Source organism: Nerophis ophidion, linkage group LG06, assembly GCF_033978795.1.
Source record: "Nerophis ophidion isolate RoL-2023_Sa linkage group LG06, RoL_Noph_v1.0, whole genome shotgun sequence".
NCBI classification, from domain to species: domain Eukaryota; kingdom Metazoa; phylum Chordata; class Actinopteri; order Syngnathiformes; family Syngnathidae; genus Nerophis; species Nerophis ophidion.
Window position 1 is genome coordinate 34,493,797 of NC_084616.1, and position 25,418 is coordinate 34,519,214.

General features: G+C 39.3%; 1 long non-coding RNA gene across 1 annotated transcript; it reads right to left on the reverse strand.

Moving 5' to 3' along the window:
- Window positions 1-806: 806 nt before the first annotated feature.
- LOC133554596 (uncharacterized) lies at window positions 807-12,184 on the reverse strand. The gene is made up of 8 exons (XR_009807153.1): window positions 10,895-12,184; window positions 10,225-10,359; window positions 6,755-6,830; window positions 5,761-5,838; window positions 5,150-5,227; window positions 4,539-4,616; window positions 1,903-1,974; window positions 807-1,786 (listed from the first exon to the last, which is right to left on the reverse strand). It is a non-coding gene; the product is annotated as an uncharacterized LOC133554596 (long non-coding RNA).
- Between the last annotated feature and the right edge of the window lie 13,234 nt (window positions 12,185-25,418).

Sequence of the window (25,418 nt, forward strand, 5' to 3'; positions counted from 1 at the left end):
TGATTAATATGTGCATTCCAAGGGTGTAACGGTACGGCATCCTCACGGTTTGCTACTGTTCGGGCTTCCTATTTTTTTTTTAAGGGCGAAGTCCTCCCAGGTTCCTTTGTTCTAGCAACTGTCTGAATAAAAGGAGAGGGCTAGAAATTATCCATCCATCCATTCATTTTCTACCGCTTGTCCCGTTTGGGGTCGCGGGGGATGCTGGAGCCCAGGTTTTTACCCCGGAAGTACACCCTGGACAAGTGGACACCTCATCACAGGGCCAACACAGATAGACAGACAACATTCACACTCACATTCAGACTAGGGCCCATTTAGTGTTGCAAATCAACAAATCCTCAGATGCATGTTTTTGGCGGTGGTAGGAAGCCGGAGTAAACGGAGGGATCCCACACAGTCATGGGGAGAACATGCAAACTCCACACAGAAAGATCCCGAGCCTAGGATTGAACCCAGGACTACGCGGGACCTTCGTATTGTGAGCCACATGCACTAACCCCTGTACCAAGTTGAACAATTTTGAATAAGTACAAACTTTGGCAATACCAACTAGCTGGAGAGAAGACCACGATCACTAAAGGCTGGCGCGTTCTGTGAAGGTAGTCATATTGCTCGGTTGATTTTTGTACATCCTGCTACCTCTCACAAGCGGAGCTGCTTTGGCTTCAATCCATTCAAATTTAGAGTTAATCTAAGTGTGTGTGTATGATGAAACGCACGCGCGCACACACACACACACACACACACACACACACACACACAACACACACACACACACACACACACAACACACACACACACATACGTGTTTGGGTGACATATGAGGACTTATGACAAAAACGTGACATATGGGGACATGCCTTTCCAATGGTCCTACAGGCCTGGGAATCAGACGGTTAGTGAACCAGAATTTTAGAAACACAGTGGTCTATTGAGATTTTTGCAACTCTTTTGTTTTTTTCTGAACCTGATTTTTATGGTACATATGAGGACTTGTCAGGTTTAGGTGACAAATGAAGACCAGAGTGTTTAAGATTTCAAGTTTATGTGACATATGACGACCATGACGTCACAGAGTGTTTAAGATTTCAGGTTCATGTGACATATGATGACCATGACGTCACAGAGTGTTTAAGATTTCAGGTTCATGTGACATATGATGACCATGACGTCACAGAGTGTTTAAGATTTCAAGTTTATGTGACATATGATGACCATGACGTCACAGAGTGTTTAAGATTTCAAGTTTGTGAAATATGACAACCATGACATCACAGAGTGTTAAAGATTTCAGGTTCATGTGACATATGAGGCTAATGACATCAGAGACTTAACAAAACCACCTGAGTTGGTTTAGTTGATGTGTTGTCATTTTAAAAAAAAATCCCAATCCCTTGCTACTGTAATCTAAAACCAAGAAGAGTTTAAAAGAAACATGGGTAAAAATGTAATTGTCGACTAAGTGTAACTGAATTGTTTTTGTGGATTTTGTCGCTAAGAATTATCTGGAATAAATACAAAACGCTTGCTGTTTATTTTGCTTTTTTAATTGCTGGTAACATACTCAAACTACCACAGAAGATGTGGGAAAACATTTGTTTTCCCTTTTTTTAATATAATTCTGTTATGGATGTAGTACTTGATGGCAAGCCAATCTCTGTCCTGTAGAGCTACTAGTTCTTTATGGAGGCAGGCTTTACAATCTTTTTTACCTGGTACTTTGTTGCCAGTTACAAAATGCAACATGTGTCATTCAACTGCTTCCACTTCTTCCCCTTTGCAGCTGTCATAAAGGAGACAAAATACAATTTCTTACTGAAGGAATAATGACTATAACACAGTGAAAAGGTGCAAAACGTAATATAATATTCTAGTAAATGATGTGGATTATTTATTTACCCCGCTTTGGAGTGGACCAAGTGGAAGAAGCTTGAGACATACCTACTTCCAGCGATTTGTCCTGCTGTCAATCTGAAAGGAAGAATTAGAAAACTGTAAAAGTAAACATTTAACATATTGTGCTTTGTGAAGTAGCGGAGTATGTGTTGTCTGTCTATTTATGAATAATGCAGACGAGGAGTGTTGGCTGAGTTCTTAACGTTTGCTTTCAGAGCGTGCATATCACAACATACAAGATGCCGTCATGGCGACACAACCTATACATGCTCCTCACTCCTGTTGCATGCTGGGTAGGGTAGTTCTTTTTTCCCCTGGCTCATAACATTACAATATAGTACCATGTATATGCGTTCAGTTTATCAAAGCACCAAGCAAACAGATATGGTCATAATTATTTTAAGTGCACTACGCAGAATAAACACAACATTATTAATATTGCTACTACGGATAATTTGATCAAAAATTCCCTAAAACAGCCCACTACCTATAATATAAGTTTTTTAAACATAAGATCCCTGCTAAAGAAAAAAATGTTTCTGCTGTTACCTCAGAAATTGCATGTTCAGATGTTATGATTGTGGCTCAGAGATTTGTATGTGGATTATATTTATTTTCCATAACAAACAGGATAACTTAAATACCCTGGCAGTGGCAATAAGCTTAAATGTTTGTATTTACATTTTTCGAGTTGATTTTCATCAAATATGCTATTTAACTGCTACTGTTTAACAAGGACTGATTTAAATTGTGTTTGCACAACAAATGTTTTGGCGCTTTTGTTCATGTGGGAGAATATTCCAATAAAGGTGCACTATACACTACTTTTGAATTCATTATTGGGCTTTGCGTATACAATGCATTTAATCGCGATTAATAAGAGAAATAGTGCGATTAACTTCGATTAAAAATGTTAATCATTGCCCAGCCCTAATATATATACAAACCCTGTTTCCATAAAAGTTGGGAAATTGTGTTAGATGTAAATATAAACTGAATACAATGATTTGCAAATCCTTTTCAACCCATATTCAATTGAAAGCATTACAAAGACAACATATTTGATGTTCAAACTCAAACTTTTTTTTTTTTTGCAAATAATAATTAACTTTGAATTTCATGGCTGCAACACGTGCCAAAGTAGTTGGGAAGGGGCATGTTCACCACTGTGTTACATCACATTTTCTTTTAACAACACTCAATAAACGTTTGGGAACTGAGGAAACTAATTGTTGAAGCTTTGAAAGTAGAATTCTTTACCATTCTTGCTTGATGTACAGCTTAAGTTGTCGTGTTTTACGCTTCATAATGCGCTACACATTTTCGATGGGAGACATGTCTGGACTGCAGGCGGGCCAGGAAAGTACCCGCACTCTTTTACTACGAAGACACGCTGTTGTAACACGTGGCTTGGCATTGTTTTGCTGAAATAAGCAGGGGCGTCCATGATAATGTTGCTTGGATGACAACATATGTTGCTCCAAAACCTGTATGGACCATTCAGCATTAATGGTGCCTTCTCAGATGTGTAAGTTACCCATGCCTTGGGCACTAATACACCCCCATACCATCACACATGCTGGCTTTTGAACTTTGCGCCGGATGGTTATTTTCCTCTTTGTTCCGGAGAACACCACGTCCACAATTTCCATATATAATTTGAAATGTGGACTCGTCAGACCACAGAACACTTTTCCACTTTGCATCAGTCCATCTTAGATGAGCTCGGGCCCAGCGAAGCCCGCGGCGTTCCTCTGTGTTGTTGATAAATGGCATTTGCTTTGCATAGTAGAGTTTTAACTTGCATTTACAGATGTAGCGACCAACTGTAGTAACTGACAGTGGTTTTCTGAAGTATTTCTGAGCCCATGTGGTGATATCTTTTACACACTGATGTCGGTTTTTAATGCAGTACATCGCTTACGTGCAGTGATTTCTCCAGATTCTCTGAACCTTTTGATAATTTTACGGACCGTAGATGGTAAAATCCCTAAATTCTTTGCAAAAAAAAATGTTTAGCAGTTTTAACATCAAATATGTTGTCTTTGTAGCATATTCAACAGAATTGGGGTTGAAAATTCTTTGCAAATCATTGTATCCTGTTTATATGTACATCTAACACAATTTCCCAACTCATATGGAAACGGGGTTTGAATGTCTTTATATATATATAGCCTATTATTTACGCACTATTTACAAGTTATGTACCAAAAACACGACCACCGAAAAAATACTTTGATCAATGAAAACAGCGCTGCAGAAACCGGCTGTAAACAAGAGGCACTGCATTTTCTGAATTGAAACACTCATTTTAAAGCTTTGACATTAACATTTTAACACACACTAATCTGGTTCAGAAAATATGAGGACCTTATATGAAACACACCTAGGTCTTTCTTGGTTCAAACAATATGAGGACATGACGAGTGCTCACATGTAGAATTTATGTTGTTGACTTGTAACATCTCCTGTTTTGCTAAACATGAGTTCCAAACTCCCTACTGACTAACATGGATGTACCCTTACGAAAATGTTGTCATATAAACTGATCTGTGAGAGATTAAAATTAATAAATGTCTTTCAAAATATAGGTTGGGTCAAATTTAGAGCAGATATAGTAAAAATAGACATGTAATAACCTGTTGGAGGGATGAAGTCGGTTTATGGCTGTCATCTGAATCTAGAGAATTTTGAGATAGAACCTCAACAGTTGGTTTCTGCAACAAAACACAAAAAAAAAAATGTCATAACTAATTAATTATAACATTCTTACCACTTTTTGTTGATAAAAATCTGAGCATACAATGCCAGATAAATAGTAAAGATTATTACAGAGTTTCAGCTCTTAGACAATTCATTAAGAATGTAACACACACAAAAATCTGGTTCAGAAAATATGAGGACCTGAATTGAGACACTCATTTTAAAGCTTTGACATTAACATTGTAACACACATTTTCTGGTTCAGAAAATATGAGGACCTTATATGAAACACACCTAAGTCTTTCTTGCTTCAAACAATATAAGGACATGACGAGTGCTCACATGTAGAATTTATGTTGTGGACTTGTAACATCTCCTGTTTTGCTAAACATGAGTTCTAAACTTTCTACTGACTAACATGGATGTACCCTTGCGAAAAAGTTGTCATATAAACTGATCTGTGAGAGATTAAAATAAATAAATGTCTTTCAAAATATAGGTTGGGTCAAATTTAGAGCAGATATAGTAAAAATAGACATGTAATAACCTGTTGGAGGGATGAAGTCAGTTAATGGCTCACATCTGAATCTGGAGAATGTTGAGATGGAACCTCAACAGTTGGTTTCTGCAACAAAACACAAAAATATAATGTCAGAACTAATTAATTATAACATTATCAGCACTTTTTGTTGATAAAACTCTGAGCATACAATGCCAGATAAATAGTAAAGAGTATTACAGAGTTTCAGCTCTTAGACAATTAATTAAGAATATAAAACACACTAAAATCTGGTTCAGAAAATATGAGGACCTGAATTGAGACACACATTTTAAAGCTTGGACATTAACATTGTAACACACACTAATCTGGTATAGAAAATATGAGGACCTTATATGAAACACACCTAAGTCTTTCTTGGTTCAAACAATATAAGGACATGACGAGGGGTCACATGTAGAATGTATGTTGTTGACTTGTAACATCTCCTGTTTTGCTAAACATGAGTTCCAAACTCCTTACTGACTAACATGGATGTACCCTTACGAAAATGTTGTCATATAAACTGATCTGTGAGAGATTAAAATTAATAAATGTCTTTCAAAATATAGGTTGGGTCACATTTAGAGCAGATATAGTAAAAATAGACTTGTAATAACCTGTTGGAGGGATGAAGTCGGTTTATCGCTCACATCTGAATCTGGAGAATGTTGAGATAGAACCCCAACAGTTGGTGTCTGCAACAAAACACAAAAAATATAATGTCAGAACTAATTAATTATAACATTAACAACCACTTTTGGTTGATAATATTCTGAGCATATAATTCTACATAAACAGTAAAGATTGTTATAGCGTTTTAGCTCTTAGACTATTATTTAAGAATGTAACATTCACTAAAATGTGGTTCAGAAAATATGAGGACCTGGATTGAAACACTCATTTTAAAGCTTTGAATTAAACATTGTAACACACACTAATGTGGTTCAGAAAAATATGAGGACCTTATATGAAACACACTGAAGTCTTTTTTAGTTCAAACAATATGAGTACATGACAAGTGATCACATATAGAATTCATGTTGCTGACCTGTAACATCTCCTGTTTTGCTAAACATGAGTTGTAAATTCCACAGACTAACATGGATGTACGCTTAAAAAATGTTGTCATATAAACTGATCTGTGAGAGGTTAAAAGGATTAAATGTCTTTTGAAGTATAGGTTGTGTCAAGTTTTTAGCAGATATAGGGCAGCACGGTGGAACAGGGGTTAGTGCATGTGCGTCACAAATCGAAGGTCCTGAGTAGTCCTGAGTTAAATCTTGGGCTCGTGATCTTTCTGTGTGGAGTTTGCATGTTCTCCCCGTGACTGCGTGGGTTCCCTCCGGGTACTCCGGCTTCATCTTACCTCCAAAGACATGCACCTGGGGATAGGTTGATTGGCAACACTAAATTGGCCCTAGTGTGTGAATGTGAGTGTAAATGTTGTCTATTTGTGTTGGCCGTGTAATGAGGTGGCGACTTGTCCAGGGTGTACTCCGCCTTCCGCCCGAATGCAGCTCAGATAGGCTCAAGCACACCCCGCCAACCCAAAAAAGGGACAGGTAGTAGAAAATGGATGGATGGATGGATAGTAAATAGTCAAGTAATAACCTGTTGGAGGGATGAAGTCGGTTTATCGCTCACATGAATCTGGAGAATGTTGAGATAGAACATCAACAGTTGGTGTCTGCAACAAAACACATAAAAATAATGTTAGAACTTATTAATTATAACATTATCAGCACTTTTTGTTGTTAACATTATGAGCATATAATGCCAGATAAATAGTAAAGATATTTATAGAGGGTTTCTGTCTCTTGTCCCGCTCATGTCTTGAGATGAACTTCCCTCGGTACTCGACCACAAAAGAACCTTTTTAAATTGATGCAAGAGCAAACACACCATATCCTGATAAAACAGTTTATCAATTAACAATGTTTGGAATATCTGTTTTAAAAAGCAATAAAAATAGTCGTTACTTGACTAAAAATTCAATTACAAACAGAATTACTCTTTCATAAATGTAAATAATTATTAAATTAAGTACAAACCCCGTTTCCATATGAGTTGGGAAATGGTGTTCGATGTAAATATAAACAGAATACAATGATTTGCAAATCCTTTTCAAGCCATATTCAGTTGAATATGCTACAAAGACAACATATTTGATGTTCAAACTGATAAACTTTTTTGTTGGTGCAAATAATCATTAACTTTAGAATTTGATGCCAGCAACACGCAACAAACAAGTTGGGAAAGGTGGCAATAAATACTGATAAAGTTAAGAAATGCTCATCAAACACTTATTTGGGACATCCCACAGGTGTGAAGGCTAATTTGGAACAGGTGGGTGCCATGATTGGCTATAAAAACAGCTTCCCAAAAAATGCTCAGTCTTTCACAGGAAAGGATGGGGCGAGGTACACCCCTTTGTCCACAACCGCGTGAGCAAATAGTCAAACAGTTTAAGAACAACGTTTCTCAAGTGCAATTGCAAGAAATTTAGGGATTTCAACATCTACGCTCCATGATATCATCAAAAGGTTCAGAGAATCTGGAGAAATCACTCCACGTAAGCGGCATGTCTGGAAACTAACATTGAATAACCGTGACCTTCCATCCCTCAGACGGCACTGTATCAGAAACCGACATCAATCTCTAAAGGAATATCACCACATGAGTTCAGGAACACTCCAGAAAACCACTGTCACTAAATACAGTTTGTTGCTATATTGGGGCGGTATAGCTCGGTTGGTAGAGTGGCCGTGCCAGCAACTTGAGGGTTGCAGGTTCGATTCCCACTTCCGCCATCCTAGTTACTGCCGTTGTGTCCTTGGGCAAGACACTTTACCCACCTACTCCCAGTGCCACCCACACTGGTTTAAATGTAACTTAGATATTGGGTTTCACTATGTAAAGCGCTTTGAGTCACTAGAGAAAAGCGCTATATAAATATAATTCACTTCACTATATCTGTAAGTGCAAAGTTAAAGATCTATTATGCAAAGCGAAAGCCAATTATCAACATCCAGAAACGGCCGCCGGCTTCTCTGGGCCCGAGATCATCTAAGATGGACTGATGCAAAGTGGAAAGGTGTTCTGTGGTCTAACGAGCCCACATTTCAAATTGTTTTTGGAAATATTCGACACCGTTTCATCCGGACCAAAGGGGAAGCGAACCATCCAGACTGTTATCGACGCAAAGTTGAAAAGCCAGCATCTGTGATGGTATGGGGGTGCATTAGTGCCCAAGGCATGGGTAACTTACACATCTGTAAGTTACCCATCTGTTTGGAACAACATTTGCTGCCATTTAAGCGCCGACTTTTTCATGTACGCCCCTGCTTATTTCAGCAAGACAATGCCAAGCCACATTCAGCACATGTTCAGCTTCATAAAAAAAGAGTGCAGGTACTTTCCTGGCCGGCCTGCAGTCCTATCAAAAATGTGTGGTGCATTATGAAGCGTAAAATACGACAGAGGAGACCCCGGACTGTTGAACGACTGAAGCTCTACATAAAACAAAAATGGGAAAGAATTCCACCTTCCAAGCTTCAACAATTAGTTTCCTCAGTTCCCAAACGGTTATTGAGTGTTGTTGAAAGAAAAGGTGATGTAACACACTGGTGAACATGCCCTCTCCCAACTACTTTGGCACGTATTGCAGCCATGAAATTCTAAGTTAATTATTTTTTGTAAAAAAAATTATTCCGTTTGGATTTACATCTAACACAATTTCCCAACTCATATGGAAACGGGGTTTGTAATTAATGTGTTACTTGAAAAAGAAAAGTTTTAAATATCTAGCATATGCAGTTGAGAGACATTTCATGAGAGCAGAGTGTGTGTGTGCCTTTTAAAAAGCTGTGCCTTTTGCCAAGTGACGTGAGACTTCAGCGCCGAGACATAGCAGAATAGTTCAGCTGTATTTTTTAGCTTAGCAGTGGCAGTTAAGATAGTTCTGTTGAATGTTTTTGTTCGCGTGTGGATGAGGCCTCTTTCTATTTGATATCGTGTTCATAATTACTTCCGGGGGTTGCTTTCATTAGTAAAAAGATATTACCTGCACTAACCCTTTTGTGCTTCTAACGCTGTCTTGTTGACATACAATCACATCAAAAGTAGCATGCCACATTACATCAAACGCATCGTAACAGCGTTGTAGCGTACATAAAAGTTATTAGATTACTCGTTACCGGTAAAAGTAACAGCATTAGTAACATCGTTTTCATATTATACCATCCATCCATCCATCCATCATCTTCCGCTTTTCCGAGGTGGGGTCGCGGGGGCAGCAGCTTAAGCAGGGAAGCCCAGACTTCCCTCTCCCCAGCCACTACGTCTAGCTCTTCCCGGGGGATCCCGAGGCGTTCCCAGGCCAGCCGGGAGACATAGTCTTCCCAACGTGTCCTGGATCTTCCCCGTGGCCTCCTACCAGTTGGACGTTCCCTAAACACCTCCCTAGGGAGGCGTTCGGGTGGCATCCTGACCAGATGCCCGAACCACCTCATCTGGCTCCTCTCCATGTGGAGGAGCAGCGGCTTTACTTTGAGTTCCTCCCGGATGACAGAGCTTCTCACCCTATCTCTAAGGGAGAGCCCCGCCACACGGCGGAGGAAACTCATTTGGGCCGCTTGTACCCGTGATCTTATCCTTTCGGTCATGACCCAAAGCTCATGACCATAGGTGAGGATGGGAACGTAGATCGACCGGGTAAATTGAGAGCTTTGCCTTCCGGCTCAGCTCCTTCTTCACCACAACGGATCGGTACAACGTCCGCATTACCGAAGACGCCACACCGATCCGCCTGTCGATCTCACCATCCACTCTTCCCTCACTCGTGAACAAGACTCCGAGGGGCCATAGAGGTCGGATGCATTGTGAGCTGGGCGGCAGCCGAAGGCAGGGCACTTGGCGGTCCGATCCTCGGCTACAGAAGCTAGCTCTTGGGACGTGGAACGTTGTTATTCCAAACACTTCTAATTAAAGCCATATAATACAACCTCTATTAGACAGTAAGGAAATGATCCAAATGAGATGTTGATACAGTTACCATTGATATGTTACATAACAAGACATACCTTTCCAATCATTGATCCACTGGGCCTTAAAACAAGACTTGTCACATCCAGATCACATAAACTCGGTGGCTTCAGCCTCAGGATTACGTCTTGCTCTTCTTTTGGACACGATGTCTACATCATGTGTTGATGCGCCTAACAAATCCACACATAAAAATGAAAAAGGTCAGTGACACAGAAATAAAACAAAGAACTAAACCCTTCAAAAACTGTTAAATTTAGGCTCAATGCAGACATGAAGCTTCTCAAACAAAGAACTAATGTAACAATATCAGTAACATGCCTACTCCACAGTGCTTATCAGCTTGAATTATTTGTATTTGACAAAAAGTATAAACAATTTGAAGAACTCTAGTCTGTCTTGTTTAAAATTAAGAAAAGGTTTACTTGCATAGTGATCAAGGGTGATGGGTCAAATGCAGAGAATAATTTCACCACACCTAGTGTGTGACAATCACTGCTACATATAATCTTCCATGCAACTTTAAAAAAAAAAAATTTAAATGCCTTGGCCTTGGCCCAGAACTGAAATGCTTTATTTAACCTCATAAAATCAAATCTGGTTGCAATTAATAACAAAAAACATTTAACTGTTCTTTATAATGAACTATTTTCCTATGTTAAAAAACATTGGTCAATTTAATTACGTTAAACTCCATTTTATGCTCACCTGATTCAACCATGCTGTCGAAGACTGTCAAAGATGGTTTGTGGCCAAGATAGATGTCCCCCTCTGGTGATGCACGTCCCGGAAGTGCTGTTCACTGAGCGCCCTGTTGTGCTCAAAATCGTGTGTGAAGTTTTGTATTTCGCTTATAAGTGGTCCTTTTGGAAAACCCTTTTTATATATATTCAATATTAAGTGTGATACGTGAACTGTATAACTTCCATGAGGAAAATAATAAACTAGTGATTTAGCCCTCTGTTAGGATCCGACATCATCCACCGGCCAATCAGGCAGCGCCTAACTGAAAATTGGACCAATCAGACGCCGAGACTTTTCAGAGTAGGCGGAAGTAACCATCTTGAACACCATGTAAAATGAATACCTCCAAAAACAATCGCCAATTGAATCCAAAATTTGTCCCAAAGATAAAAATACCAAAATCATGTGCTATTGTAACCATTTGAAAATATTAAATACTGTGTGTAGTTTGAATTGCATTTGAATTATTGCCTTAGTCTCAATCAAAGTTGAGGGTTGTTTTTTTGTTTTTTTTTGGGAGGGGGTGGAGTGGGGGGGGGGGGAGGCATTTATGCAAAAACCTACATTTCAGGCACATTTAAATTAATTATTGTGCGGCATTGTATTTTAGTCAACATAATAGCAAAAAGCCCAATACAGTAAAATACTGAATCAAACCGATTAAATCATCACCATAATCCCTTTATTACTAATTGTCTAGCCCAAATCCTCTCCAGATAAACCAAATGAATAGATAAAACTAACATAAAAAAGGTTGGGATCATCAGATCAGTTGAAAATGTGTTATTTGATTTAGATTTCAAAAGTATGTTTATTGCTGTAATGATTAGAGGTTTTTCAAAATGTAGTAGTGTGTGAGTTTCTGACCCACATGACATATGAGGACATATGACATATGAGGACAAGTGTGTGTGTGTGTGTGTCATAATAGCAAAGATGGCCACTAGGGGCAAAATCGAAGGTGAGCAAAAAAATTAAACACACTTTCACACACTTTTTCTGAAAATTTGACAAATGAAGACTTCAGAGATTTTTGGTCTGGGAACATGCTGGGAGGGTCTAGAACACGATAGCATTGCGGGAAATATGGGGACATGGAAAATGTCCCCATATTTCAACAGGTCCTCATATGTAAGGTGAAATTTCATAAAAATGTCCCCATATGTCACTTTGACAAACGCACACACACACACACACACACACACACACACACACACACACACACACACACACACACACACACACACACACACACACACACACACAGACACACACACACACACATACAGACATCCGCTCTCACTCCATCTCAGAACTGGCACCTCCTCTCACCATCGAAACTAAAGAGTATTTACTATATGTGTATAAGTGCTGGCGTTACCATAGCAACACGGTGGCCTCATTGAGTTGTGTTCCTCAAGCAAAACAGAGTACACAAAGAATGACTGCAAAGCATTTCACTCTACTTGAGGAGAAAATATCTCAAACAATTGCCCCTATTTGAAGTGACCTTTAGTCACTTTACAAAAACAGTCAATGTGTTGGTGACTCACCTCTGGACATTAAACAGCGTATACTATTAGTCAGCGCGTTGCATAAGATGTAACACTGGGCATGCAATTGTAAGGTAGTGCAGACCGACCTATTTAAATGAGTATGTTGTGAGTAACACCATGGAGACACACTCATTTCCTCCACGTTCATGCATGCTCACACCTGTGGTGTTTTGCTACGTTTTTCAAACAAGTGTAGTAGTTACAAAATTGCTGTAAATGTGAACATGCAGACAGTAAACAGGAAGGAAGAAAAACTAAGCTTTAATTCATTATATTATCTGGTAAAAGTAAGAAAAAAAAGGAGAAAGAACATCATAACTAATTACTTTACAAAGTTTAAAAAAAGGGTATGAAGACAAAAAGCTGCGATAAGGTGATCTGCCATCTATTACTTTTGACCGGTGCAGAAGAGTCTAAAAAGAGAAATGGAAAAAATAGTAATCTGTGTTAAAAACATTCAAATGTTTGTTTTGAAAATACTTCCTGGATTTATGTTGTTTTTCTGTAGTACCTGCGTTTTAAAAATGTCTAGTTGTTGTTTTAATCACTGATCGGGTTTCGACTACTTTTGCCTGGCTTACCTGGTAGAGGGAGACACGTTCTTTCATCCGGCCGTTACAGACTGGACCTGAATGAATAAGCATCGTGTCTGTGTTTCTGTTCAATATCCCACTCCTCTACAGGGGTGTAACACAAGCAGGAGCAGAGGTGGTTTGTAACACGTTACATTTACTCCGTTACATTTACTTAAGTAACATTTAGAAAAGAAATACTTGTCAGAGTAGTTTTAATGTAACATACTTTTACTCCATTAGATCGAGTTTAATTCTGGTCGTAATTATTTATATCATAATTATTTTATAATCTATTGCTTAAGATTTGCAAAGACACATTGATTTTGTCAGCAATCTTTCTGTGGGCAGGCACTGTCACATGACTTTGTTTTGCCAATTCAACGTAACCTTCAATGATGTTTGACTCCATTTAATCAATCAGACGAAGCCTCACGGCGTGGATTCAATCAGAACTACAACTACTGAGACACAGTGTTTGGATTTTTCACCGAGTAACAAGACTTAGTATATTGTAGGGATGTAACGATCAACGGTAATAATGATTGCACGAAATAAATCTAATTTCATCAGGTGTATGTTATTATTGTTAGCATTAAAATTATGCTAGTTGGCACTAAAATTATTCAAATCCTTCATGCAATAATACCTGTGATAATGTTGGTCACAATAACCGTAGTATGATACTGTTATATTGTTAAATCCCTACTGTATTGTTACACACATCATATCGATATGTCTCCTACACGTGGAAGATAGAGAAGACATATGGAGACATTTTACTTTTGCAATGGTAGACAACAAGATACATTGTAATCCCTGTGGCTTGATTTTCTCTGGTAAAAATACAACCAACTTGAAGAGCCATCTGCAGGCTAATTATTATGACATCCACGCAACAGTAAGGAGACCTAAACTAATATTTCTAACTGACTTATACAGTAGAGACAGTATAGAGAGAACAAGACTGCTTACTCAACCTGGGTGTTGTTGATAAATGTCTTTCGCTTTGCAAAGTAGAGTTTTAACTTGCACTTTCAGACCGACTGTAGTTACTGACAGTGGTTTTCTGAAGTGGTATTGAGCCCATGTGGTGATATCCTTTACACACTGATGTCACTTTTTGATGCTGAAGGTCTGTGATAGCATCGCTTTCATGCAGTAATTTTCCAGATTTTAATGATATTATCAATCAATCAATCAATGTTTACTTATATAGCCCTAAATCACTAGTGTCTCAAAGGGCTGCACAAACCACCACGACATCCTCGGTAGGCCCACATAAGGGCAAGGAAAACTCACACCCAGTGGGACATCGGTGACAATAATGACCCAGTGGGACGTCGGTGACAATGATGACTATGAGAACCTTGGAGAGGAGGAAAACAATATTAGGGACATTAGATGGTGAATTCCCCAAATTCCTGCAATAACTCAATGAAAAATGTTGTTCTTAAACTGTTTCACAATTTGCTCATGCATTTGTTCACAAAGTGGTGACCCTCGCCCCATCCTTGTTTGTGAATGACTGAGCATTTCAGGGATGCAACTTTTATACCCAACCATGGCACCCACCTGTTCACAATTAGCCTGTTCACCTGTGGGATGTTCAAATAAGTGTTTGATGAGCATTCCTCGACTTTCTCAGTCTTTTTGCCACTTGTGGCAGCTTTTTTGAAACTGGTTGCAGGTATCAAATTCCAAATGAGCTATTTGCAAAAAATAACATTTTTCAGTCACATTATGTATTTTGTCTTTGCAGTCTATTCAATTGAATATAGGTTGAAAAGGATTTGCAAATCTTTGTAGTTTGTTCTTATTTACGATTTACAAAACGTGCCAACTTCACTGGTTTTGGGTTTTGTATTTATTTTCTCCTAAGACAATGTGGGCATTTTATCGCTGTGTTCTTATTTGGATCCCGTGACCCTAACCCCACCTTGTTGCTTATTGTTTGGCCGGTGCCCTCCGCCCACTGAATTGACGACAAATCCACATCTGCCCTGTCACAGACCATCAGCGATTGATGTGATAAAAACTGCCATTATAAATATGGTATATAACCGTGCAAGACGTATTGGGTAAGGCGACTATATTTATCATAAAACTTCATATAATGTGACGTGACCATATAATTTGTTATTTTACATTTTACATGCCATTTTTGCTTCTTAAGTGTGTATCAAGTGTCGAGGGCGTTAAAAAACAAAAATCCCGGCCAGTCCACCCCTTTAATCTGCTCTTGTCTTGGTCAGATATAATGTATTGTGAACTACACCCGTATTGTTACAAAAACAGTGTTTGAAAAAGGGCATTGTCTCACTCTCTGGTTTAATAGCAAACATTTTTTAACCATTTCTATCAAAAATATTTCTCTCTACAGTGAATGATTTATCTTCGCTTATCATCTGGCCAGTGATTGGTCAGCTGCCCATGCTGTCAGTCAGTGTCACGTTGGTAAGAAGGCAGTGCCAAAAAGCCAATCAATAAGCTTGTGGCGAACAGCTTCAGTCTGAGTGGCGTTTTTCCGCCCGGCACAAATGTGCAGGCAGTTTTTGTCACAATTTAACAAACTGGTGGACCCAAAAGCAGACAAGATGACGGATCCAAAGTCCAAGTGTTTTAATTTAAACAAACAAGAGAGAAGGGAGAGGAGTTGTCAGCTGGAGTGGAGGTGATTTTTGCAGGCAGACAAAATTCTAGTAGGTAGGCACTGAAGGTAGAGGAAAACAGGGGTAAGTCGAGGACCACAAACACCGGGAGCAAAAAACACAAAAACAGCAGATCAGCAAGATCATTAAAATGCTAGGAAAACTGACTACAAGCGTTACCGCGTGGAGAACTGTCAGAAGACCAGGGCTTTTGTAGAGTGGAGGTGATGAGAAAATGGCAGGCAGGTGAGTGAGATGATCAGCGACAGTTGTGCCAAATTTAGAAGAAAGGAACAAGAACTTCGCCCACACAAAACCACATCCAGACAGACAACACATAGAAATACAAGACACTGCAGGGACTGTGACAGTGTTATGTTTTGTTGGTCCTTAACCCCAAGAAGCAGACACAGGAGACGCCATGCAGATAAGAATCTCTTTAATACCTAAGACTGTTATGTGTACAGGAGGAAAGAGACGGCACAGAGGGATGTCGTATTAGCACTATTTATTTATATATGTAAATACACTATATATAAAAATACCAACAAATAATCTTAATAAACAAGGGTATGGAGTGTGACTAAGCCAAAAAGGTGTGTACGTGTGCGACTATGTGTGTGGGTTTACTGTTGTGTGTTACCGGAGTGTTGAGCGAGAGGCGGAAGTCCTGGAGGTAAAAGGCAGGCTTGAAGGTCCGTGAGACAGGCAGGCGTCAGAGTCTGTGTCCTGGCGGAAGGTCCAGATCCAAGAGTCAGCCAGGAAAGCAGAGGGAACACGGGAAGACAAGACACACAGCTCAGAACGTGGGAACGAAGGCAGACTGCAGGGAAGATGACAAGGAGGACACGAGACAATTCTACACGACGGGGGAGAACAAAAAGAGAGAGCAAGAGTGCATAGAGCTAGATGATCGCTTATTGTACAGGAACAGATTACTACGTTCTGGCCCTGAATATCAGGTTGTACTGTCTTATGAAGGCAGGTCTCATTATCAGCTTCAGGTGTGTTGATTGCCAGTGATTGATTGCAGCTGCTTGCTGTAGCCAGACTGGCATGTGCCCGGCGCGTTCCCGCAGGTGCGCAGAGTGCAGCGGGCCGTGACAAAAACAAGGTAGGAATAGTGCAGTTGGGAAGTGCACAGGAAACATAAATGCAATTAAAATCAAGACACCAAACACTAAGATACTGCAAGCAAAACTACAGAATGCATGGGAGCCAGAGTATGTGTTCACAAACAATGGTCCAACAGGCTGGAAAATAAAGAAGCCTGATTTGCAATCAGGGACAGGTGTGCCCAGATTGCCATTCAAGGACAGGTGAGGGAATAGTTCAGGCCAGAGGAGTAGTGCAGCCAGACAGAAAGTGCAACTAAAGTAAGAGCTCTAACAGAGAAACAAATACAGAAATAAGGAAATATACATAATAAAGTCAGGCCTGTTACAACAGATCTTGGCAGCTTGTCTGCATTTAATAAAGTTATATTATTTTTGGACTTTAAAAATCGTGGGGGAAAAAAACGTTCTTTCGAAAAAATGCATCGGATATGTCCTCTTTGTCCCCTCATATAAGGTCCATAGTCACTAGTAGTGCTTAGGTTGGGTTGGTGAATCAAGAGTGAGTCAGTCATGTGACGCTGGTCCAAGGAAGAAGACTCTCTAACAAGCCAAAATAATGTGACTTTACATGCAGTAATCAATAGTTCATAAATAAATATAATGATGATATAAATATACGAAGGTCCTGAGTTCAATCCCGGGCTTGGGATCTTTCTGTGTGGAGTTTGCATGTTCTCCCCATGACTGCGTGGGTTCCCCCCAGGTACTCCGGCTTCCTCCCACCTCCAAAGACATGCACCTGGGGATAGGTTGATTGGCAACACTGCATATGAAATTGATGTTTAAAGGGGACTGATAATGACTTTAATCTAAAATGTTTGAACACTTTCCTCAATACCTAAAACACACGTTTGTATTGGATTTGCCTTTGTGCAGATTTTTTTCTACAGTCAGTCTAGTAACGTGTTTTTGAGTTTCCAGCACCCCCCGCGACCCCGAAAGGGACAAGCGGTAACAAATGGATGGATGGATGCAAGATGTTCCATTGTGGAGGCATTCCAATATTGCAAATGAAACCATGCCCACGCTCTACAAAGTATCATAATCTATATTTTGAAAATGTACAGTGTTTAAATACAAACCCCGTTTCTATATGAGTTGGGAAATTGTGTTAGATGTAAATATAAACGGAATACAATGATTTGCAAATCCTTTTCAACCCGTATTCAGTTGAATGCACTACAAAGACAAGATATTTGATGTTCAAACTCATAAACTTTATTTTTTTTTGCAAATAATAATTAACTTAAAATTTCATGGCTGCAACACGAGCCAAAGTAGTTGGGAGAAGACATGTTCACCACTGTGTTACATCACCTTTTCTTTTAACAACACTCAATAAACGTTCGGGAACTGAGGAAACTAATTGAATTCTTTCCCATTCTTGTTTTATGTAGAGCTTCATTCGTTCAACAGTCCGGGGTCTCCGCTGTCATATTTTACGCTTCATAATGCGCCACACATTTTCGATGGGAGACAGGTCTGGACTGCAGGCGGGCCAGGAAAGTAACCACACTCTTTTACTACGAAACTACGCTGTTGTAACACGTGGCTTGGCATTGTCTTGCTGAAATAAGCAAGGGCGTCCATGATAACGTTGCTTGGATGACAACATATGTTGCTCCAAAACCTGTATGGACCATTCAGCATTAATGGTGCCTTCACAGATGTGTAAGTTACCCATGCCTTGGGCACTAATGCAACCCCATACCATCACACATGCTGGCTTTTGAACTTTGCGCTTATAACAATCCGGATGGTTATTTTCCTCTTTGTTCCGGAGAACACCACGTCCACAGTTTCCAAATATACACTTTTCCACTTTGCATCAGTCCATCTTAGAGGAGCTCGGGCCCAGCAAAGCCAGCGGCGTTCCTTGGTGTTGTTGAAGAATGGGTTTTGCTTTGCATAGCAGAGTTTTAACTTAAACTTACAGATGTAGCAACCAACTGTAGTTACTGACAGTGGTTTTATGAAGTGTTCCTGAGCCCATTTGGTGATATCCTTTACACATCGACGTCTGTTTTTGATGTAGTACCGCCTCAGGGATCAACGGTCTGTGATATTATCTCGCTTACGTGCAGTAATTTCTCCAGATTCTCTGAACATTTTGATGATTTTACGGACCGTAGATGGTCAAATCCCCAAATTCTTTGCAATAGCTCGTTGATAAAATGTTGTTCTAAAACCTTTCGACAATTTGCTTACAAATTGGTTACCCTCCCCCCATCTTTGTTTGTGAATTACTTAGCTTTTCATGAAAGCTGCTTTTATACCCAATCATGGCACCCACCTGTTCCCAATTAGCCTGCACACCTGTGGGATGTTCCAAATAAGTATTTGATGAGCATTCCTCAACTTTATCAGTATTTATTGCCACCTTTCCCAACTGCTTTGTCACGTGTTGCTGGCATCAAATTCTAAAGTTAATGATTATTTGCAAACAAAAAAAAAAGTGTATCAGTTTGAACATCAAATATGTTGTCTTTGTAGCATGTTCAACTGAATATGGGTTGAAAATTATTTGCAAATCATTGTATTCCGTTTATATTTACATCAAACACAATTTCCCAACTCATGTAGAAACGCAGTTTGTATATACATAAAGACATGTTCGAGAATAGACTTCATATACAGTACTTAGATTCACGTGGTCGCAACATTAGGTACACCTGCACACTCAGCCATTGATTTAAACTCTGCATTCAAAAAAACCCTGCAATTTAGCAACATTTACGTCTGTGTACATTGCAAGTTATTATGTGCATGCCACAATTAGAAGAAAACTATACTTTATCCTCTTTTTTTTTGACCGGTGGATTTCCTCCCCCTCTAGTTGAGAACTTGACTTAGGGGAGTCATATTCCTTGTGGTCTACCTGCCATTACCTCATGTAATGGTGGTTCTTTGGTAAAAACTTTGCATAGTTTTCGTTTTACAAACCGTCAGCAAGCTGTTTTCTGGCTGCCTGTTTAAGATGCGGTTTTATTTATGTACCCCCACTTCTAATACATCTTCTCCCTGTCAGCCATGTTATAGTTTTTAGCATTTCCCTTGGGAGTCTAGTGACAGATATAAGTCAGTACTATATGTTACTTTGTATTACATGCATGTGCATGTACGAGCCAGTCTACCCCACAACAAGAGATTGAGAAAAAAAGAACTTATTGACAAAGATTGCAATGGCGGACTCACGCAAAAATCTAGGGGTAAAACATTACCATGTATGGACATATCCGCTGACGTCACCAATTGGAAAACATTTGAAAGTTGGACAAATTCCAAAAGGCTCGTTTGGAGGAAGTAGACTGTAAAAAGTCAGTGTTCAAAAACAAGAAAAAAAAATAAAAAAAAATTAGGGGTATTTTTTTGATTGATTGATACTTTCATTAGTAGATTGCACAGTTCAGTACATATTCCGTACTATTGACCACTAAATGGAATACGTTTTTCAACTTGTTTAAGTCGGGGTCCACGTTAATCATCCATCCATCCATTTTCTACCGCTTATTGCCTTTTGGGGTCGCGGGGGGCGTTGGCGCCTATCTCAGCTACAATCGGGCGGAAGGCGGGGTACACCCTGGACAAGTCCCCACCTCATCGCAGGGCCAAGACAGATAGACAGACAACATTCACACTCACATTCACACACTAAGGCCAATTTAGTGTTGCCAATCAACCTATCCCCAGGTGCATGTCTTTAGAATTGGGAGGAAGCCGGAGTACCCGAAGGGAACCCACGCATTCACGGGGAGAACAAGCAAACTCCACACAGAAAGATCCCGAGCCTGGATTTGAACCCAGGACTGCAGGACCTTCGTATTGTGAGGCAGACGCACTAACCCCTCTGCCACCATGAAGCCCCAGAGAGGAGATTCTGCATAGCTCGGTTAATCAATTAATGGTTATTTGAACTGAGCAAAATTATCTGCTTGTCAAGACTTTCCAAAACAGGTAAAATTAACTAACCTCAATTAACCCAAAAATACCTAAAATAAGTATACTCTCACTAATAACAAGTGCACTTTTCTTGGTAGAAAAAAAATAGACCTTTTTGCTCAATATTTTGTTTAAGTTCAAGTTCGAGTTTATTGTTCTTCTGTCAACAAACAGTTATACATACATAAAATGAAAAAAATTATGAAAAAACATCATGAAGTTAAGTAGATGCTAGTTCGATTATCTTGACATAATGATATGCATACATCGTGATTTTTTTTTTCATGCTTGAAGTAAGAAATTATTAGTTTAAAAAAGTAGTTTAATACATGTTAATGTTGATGACACAGCTTTGCATCAGTTGATATTCTAGTTTCAATCATGTTTTACTCAATATAGGTCATAAAATCTCAGCAAACAAGCTGTAATATCTTACTGAGATCATTTAGGATCAAAACCCTTAAAACAAGTAAAACACTTTAACATAAAATCTGCTTAGTGAGAAGAATTATCTTATCAGACAGAAAATAGGCAAATATCACCCTTATTTGAGATATTTAAACTTACTTAGATTTCAGTTTTTGCAGTGTATTAAGGGTGTTTTATAAATCTCTCTGCAATGCCTCCATTTTAATTTCCCCTCGGGGATTAATAGTAGTATGTCTGCTTCTGATTCTGATGATATGATTTCAAATTTTTGGTAAATCCAGGTCCCAAATACAAAATAACAGGTACCAATGGGTAAGAACATTTGGTTTGGCATAATAGGGTACTTTTAATGTCCAAATAAGTACATGCACCATACTCTGAAGGGAACACAGATATCTAAAACTGCGCACAAGCTTACGACAAAATGTAGGGACATCATAAATTGACTCTTTTGTTTAACACAAATATCCAACAATGTAGCAACATTTATAAGTAAGAAAAGACGAAATTCATCATAGAGGCTCCTTAAGACCATTTGGCTTTGTCCATCCAAATATGCCAATAATTTGTATCATTACATTTGTATTTCTGTAGGGTGAAGTGATATATATTTATATAGCGCTTTTCTCTAGTGACTAAAAGCGCTTTTACATAGTGAAACCCAATATCTAAGTTACATTTAAACCGGTGTGGGTGGTACTGGGAGGGAGTGGGTAAAGTGTCTTGCCCAAGGACACGATAGTACTGACGAGGACGGAAGCAGGGATCGAACTTGGAACCCTCAAGTTGCTGGCACGGCCACTCTACCAACAGATAGGTATTGCTCAAATTATATTCTTGCCGTGTCGCAGTTTTTTGATTCTAAACAAAGCAAGTGTGTCATGGTGGATGCCCCTTCAGTTTTGGCTGCAGCTATGACCTCCGGCGCTGCCTCTTGCTCAGAACTAGTGAACAAAGTATCGTAATTTTCTAAACGCCTCATTAACGAGCATATGGTCTTGTTCTAACGATCCAACCGATGCCATTCTGCCTCACAGCAGCATACAACATAAAAGTGCTTCAGTTTTTTGAGGAAATATTGTGGATAAAAAAAAACAGAACAAACTTTGAATCCTTGCTGAATGTTAATTGATACAATGTTTGTTCATCAATAACAATTTAGTGTGTTGTGATAGATGGTGTTGTGTTAATGGGCTCTCACAGCCACACAACCATGTGGTTGACACTGATGGATGAAATAGGAAGCAACAGTGCAAACATTTGAGAAAGGAATTTCATTTGTTTATTGTCTTATTTACGAGCATCAAATTCCAAGAGAGTCAGCGTCACACTTTTGAGGGAGGCAAGCAGACATCATTATAATTATTTCTCTACACAGCTCCAAATTTAAATCTGTCATGCAGTGAAGCACCAAAAACAAACAGTTGCTTTGCTTGCATCATTCTTGAGAGTGGACACCGTCAAAGCAGCACAAAGCCAGCCTCCAAACTGCATGACTTCTCCAACGTGCGTTAAGGACGGGGAAAACACATCCCAATGAGCTGCCATCGGATGAGAGCTGCTAATTAGAGAGTTTTCTCTTCCGCTCAAGCGGCAGCCTTATGATTGAGAGCCTCATGAATATGTATAGAATACGAGCATGGGAACGGATCTAGGTCAAGCTGCTGGTTGCTGATGAGATGCCTGTGAAGCAGAGCAACCCAAGATTATTCAGAGAAACCCTCAAGAGAAATTGCAAGACCTTATGTCTTCAAGATTGCATGTCTGAGAAGTTTTCAGTCATATGGATTTTTTTTTTTACCCATCCCAGCTGAGTAGCCTGAAATTACTTCCCGAGAGACCATTTCAGTGTTAAATAAAGCCTGGCATTTAAATAGGGCAACCACATTTTTTATTGGCTGTGTGTCATGACCCCAAAGATGATGTCGCGTTTCCAAGTGACGAGAAATAGCGTTTTATTGAAGATAATGCGTCATTTCAGGGTAAAAACAAATAGAAAAAAGGAATGAAAACCACCAAAATGGTAGCAGACCCAATTGAATAAAGGGCTGAAATAAATAGTCAAAACACATAAAAAACTCAACAAACCATAGACTTACATAAAAGGTGAACATCAATTAAATCACAATTAGAGGCTAAAAGCACGTCCAAACGGTAGGAGGCCACGGGGAAGACTCAGGACACGTTGGAAAGACTATCTCTCCCGGCTGGCCTGGAAGCGCCTCGGGATCCCCCGGGAAGAGCTGGACAAAGTGGCTGGGGAGAGGAAAGTCTGGACTGCCCTGCTTAGGCTGCTGCCCCCGTGACCCGACCTCGGATAAGTGGAAGAAGATGGATGGATGGATGGATGGATTCAGTTTGAGTTGAGTTTGAGTTGATTTTGAACATGCAAGCATACAGCACGATATAGCACAATTTCCAGTTCCTCCATTCAACATGTTCGAAAAGGAGTAGGAAGAAGCAGAGCTTATTTAATCCTATCCCTTTTCTTTTACATAACAGTTGCTAAAACTTTTGTTCACCTCATGTTCTCAATGTATTCACAATATACTCCATAAGTAATCACAATACAAAGTAAGTAAATAAATGATAATTGGTGTATTAAGTTATATTTCATATGATGAGATAAGTAAGATTATTTTGAGGATGAAAGAATCGATTATAGAATGGAGTTTATAATTACAATTGATGAAAATTGTTATAGGATTGAATGTAAATAGATATTTTTAGCACCTTTAGTAAAATATTTTGTTTTAAAACTAATTTTTTTTGCATTGTTTGCTCACCCCTGACTCTTACCCTGATTGTAGGACCTATATAATCTTTACGCGTTGGACCTCATTAAATATAGTTTTTCTCACCTCCCCGAAAGTTTACTGCCTACATTCAAACCCCTTGCTTCAAATGTTCAAATATGTATGATTAGGGATGTGGCTAATCCAGTGATGGGCAAGCTACTTGGGAAATGTAGTAAACTAAGGTACAAATTACTTTCGATTAAATGTAGCTAAGCTACAGGGGAAACTATCTTCAGCGAATTGTAGCAAGCTACACTGCAAAAGTAGCTTGCTACATCAAAACTACATTCAACAGCATTTTTATCTATGACCCCAGATGTATAATGGGTGCTGGTTAGCGCCTTGCATGGCAGCTCCCTCCATCAGTGTGTGAATGTGTGTGTGAATGGGTAAATATGGAAGTAGTGTCAAAGCACTTTGAGTAACTTGAAGGTAGAACAGCGCTATACAAGTACAACCCATTTATCATTTATTTATTTAATGTTAATGAAACTGAGAGTGCACAAATAGACCCAATAAGGGTCCATTACTATTAACTATCTGTCATTAGCTGGGGACAACCTAAAACTACCTCGATGGGTCCCTGTGCCCCACTGTATGTATTTATTTAGTTTGCCTTTTCTTTGGCCCACACTTATAATGTTATTCATTTTCCTGTACCTACTGAACTCACCTTAATGTGTGTTCCTAAATTTGTGTTGGGCGTCCTGGATTAGGGATGGGCAAACTACGGCCCATGGACCACATCCAGCCCGTTGGTCTTTTTAATCCAGCCGTGCAAATATTAGAACAGAATTAAGCAAATATCGGTTTTGTAAACAGAACTGATACTAGACTTCAACATACTGGTAATAAAGTATGATCAGCATCAATGCTCCCACTAAATAGAGTGTAAGTGTTAACTACGATTTTTATCTTTCTTTGCTGTTCTTCTTTTTATTAATCATTTTACAATTTTTAACCTTTATATAACCAGGTCAGTCCCATTGAGATTAAGAATCTCTTTTTTAAGGGAGTCCTGCACAGTTATACACCAGTGTCAGTGCCACAGGGAGCGAAGTGGGTAAAGTGTCTTGCCCAAGGCACAACGGCCATGATTAAGATGGCCGTCGCTAGAATCGAACTTCCAAACCCCCTAGCCACAAGCCACACTGATCTGGTAGAATATTGTAGAAAAAAGATGTATTATAATTAAATAGCCCATAATTAAGAAGTCGACTATAAGTTCCAACAGATATGATATGCTTTGAAATGCATCAACTGCTTGCACAGCCCTTCTGTCAAATTTTAAAAGCCAATGTGGCCCCTGAGCCAAAAAGTAGGCCCGCCACAGTCTTCGATGGAGAGAGCAGTTATGATTTAGTTTACAGAGTATTCGCCTAAAAACTAAAGTTATGGGCATTGCTTTGTCTAAACACATACATT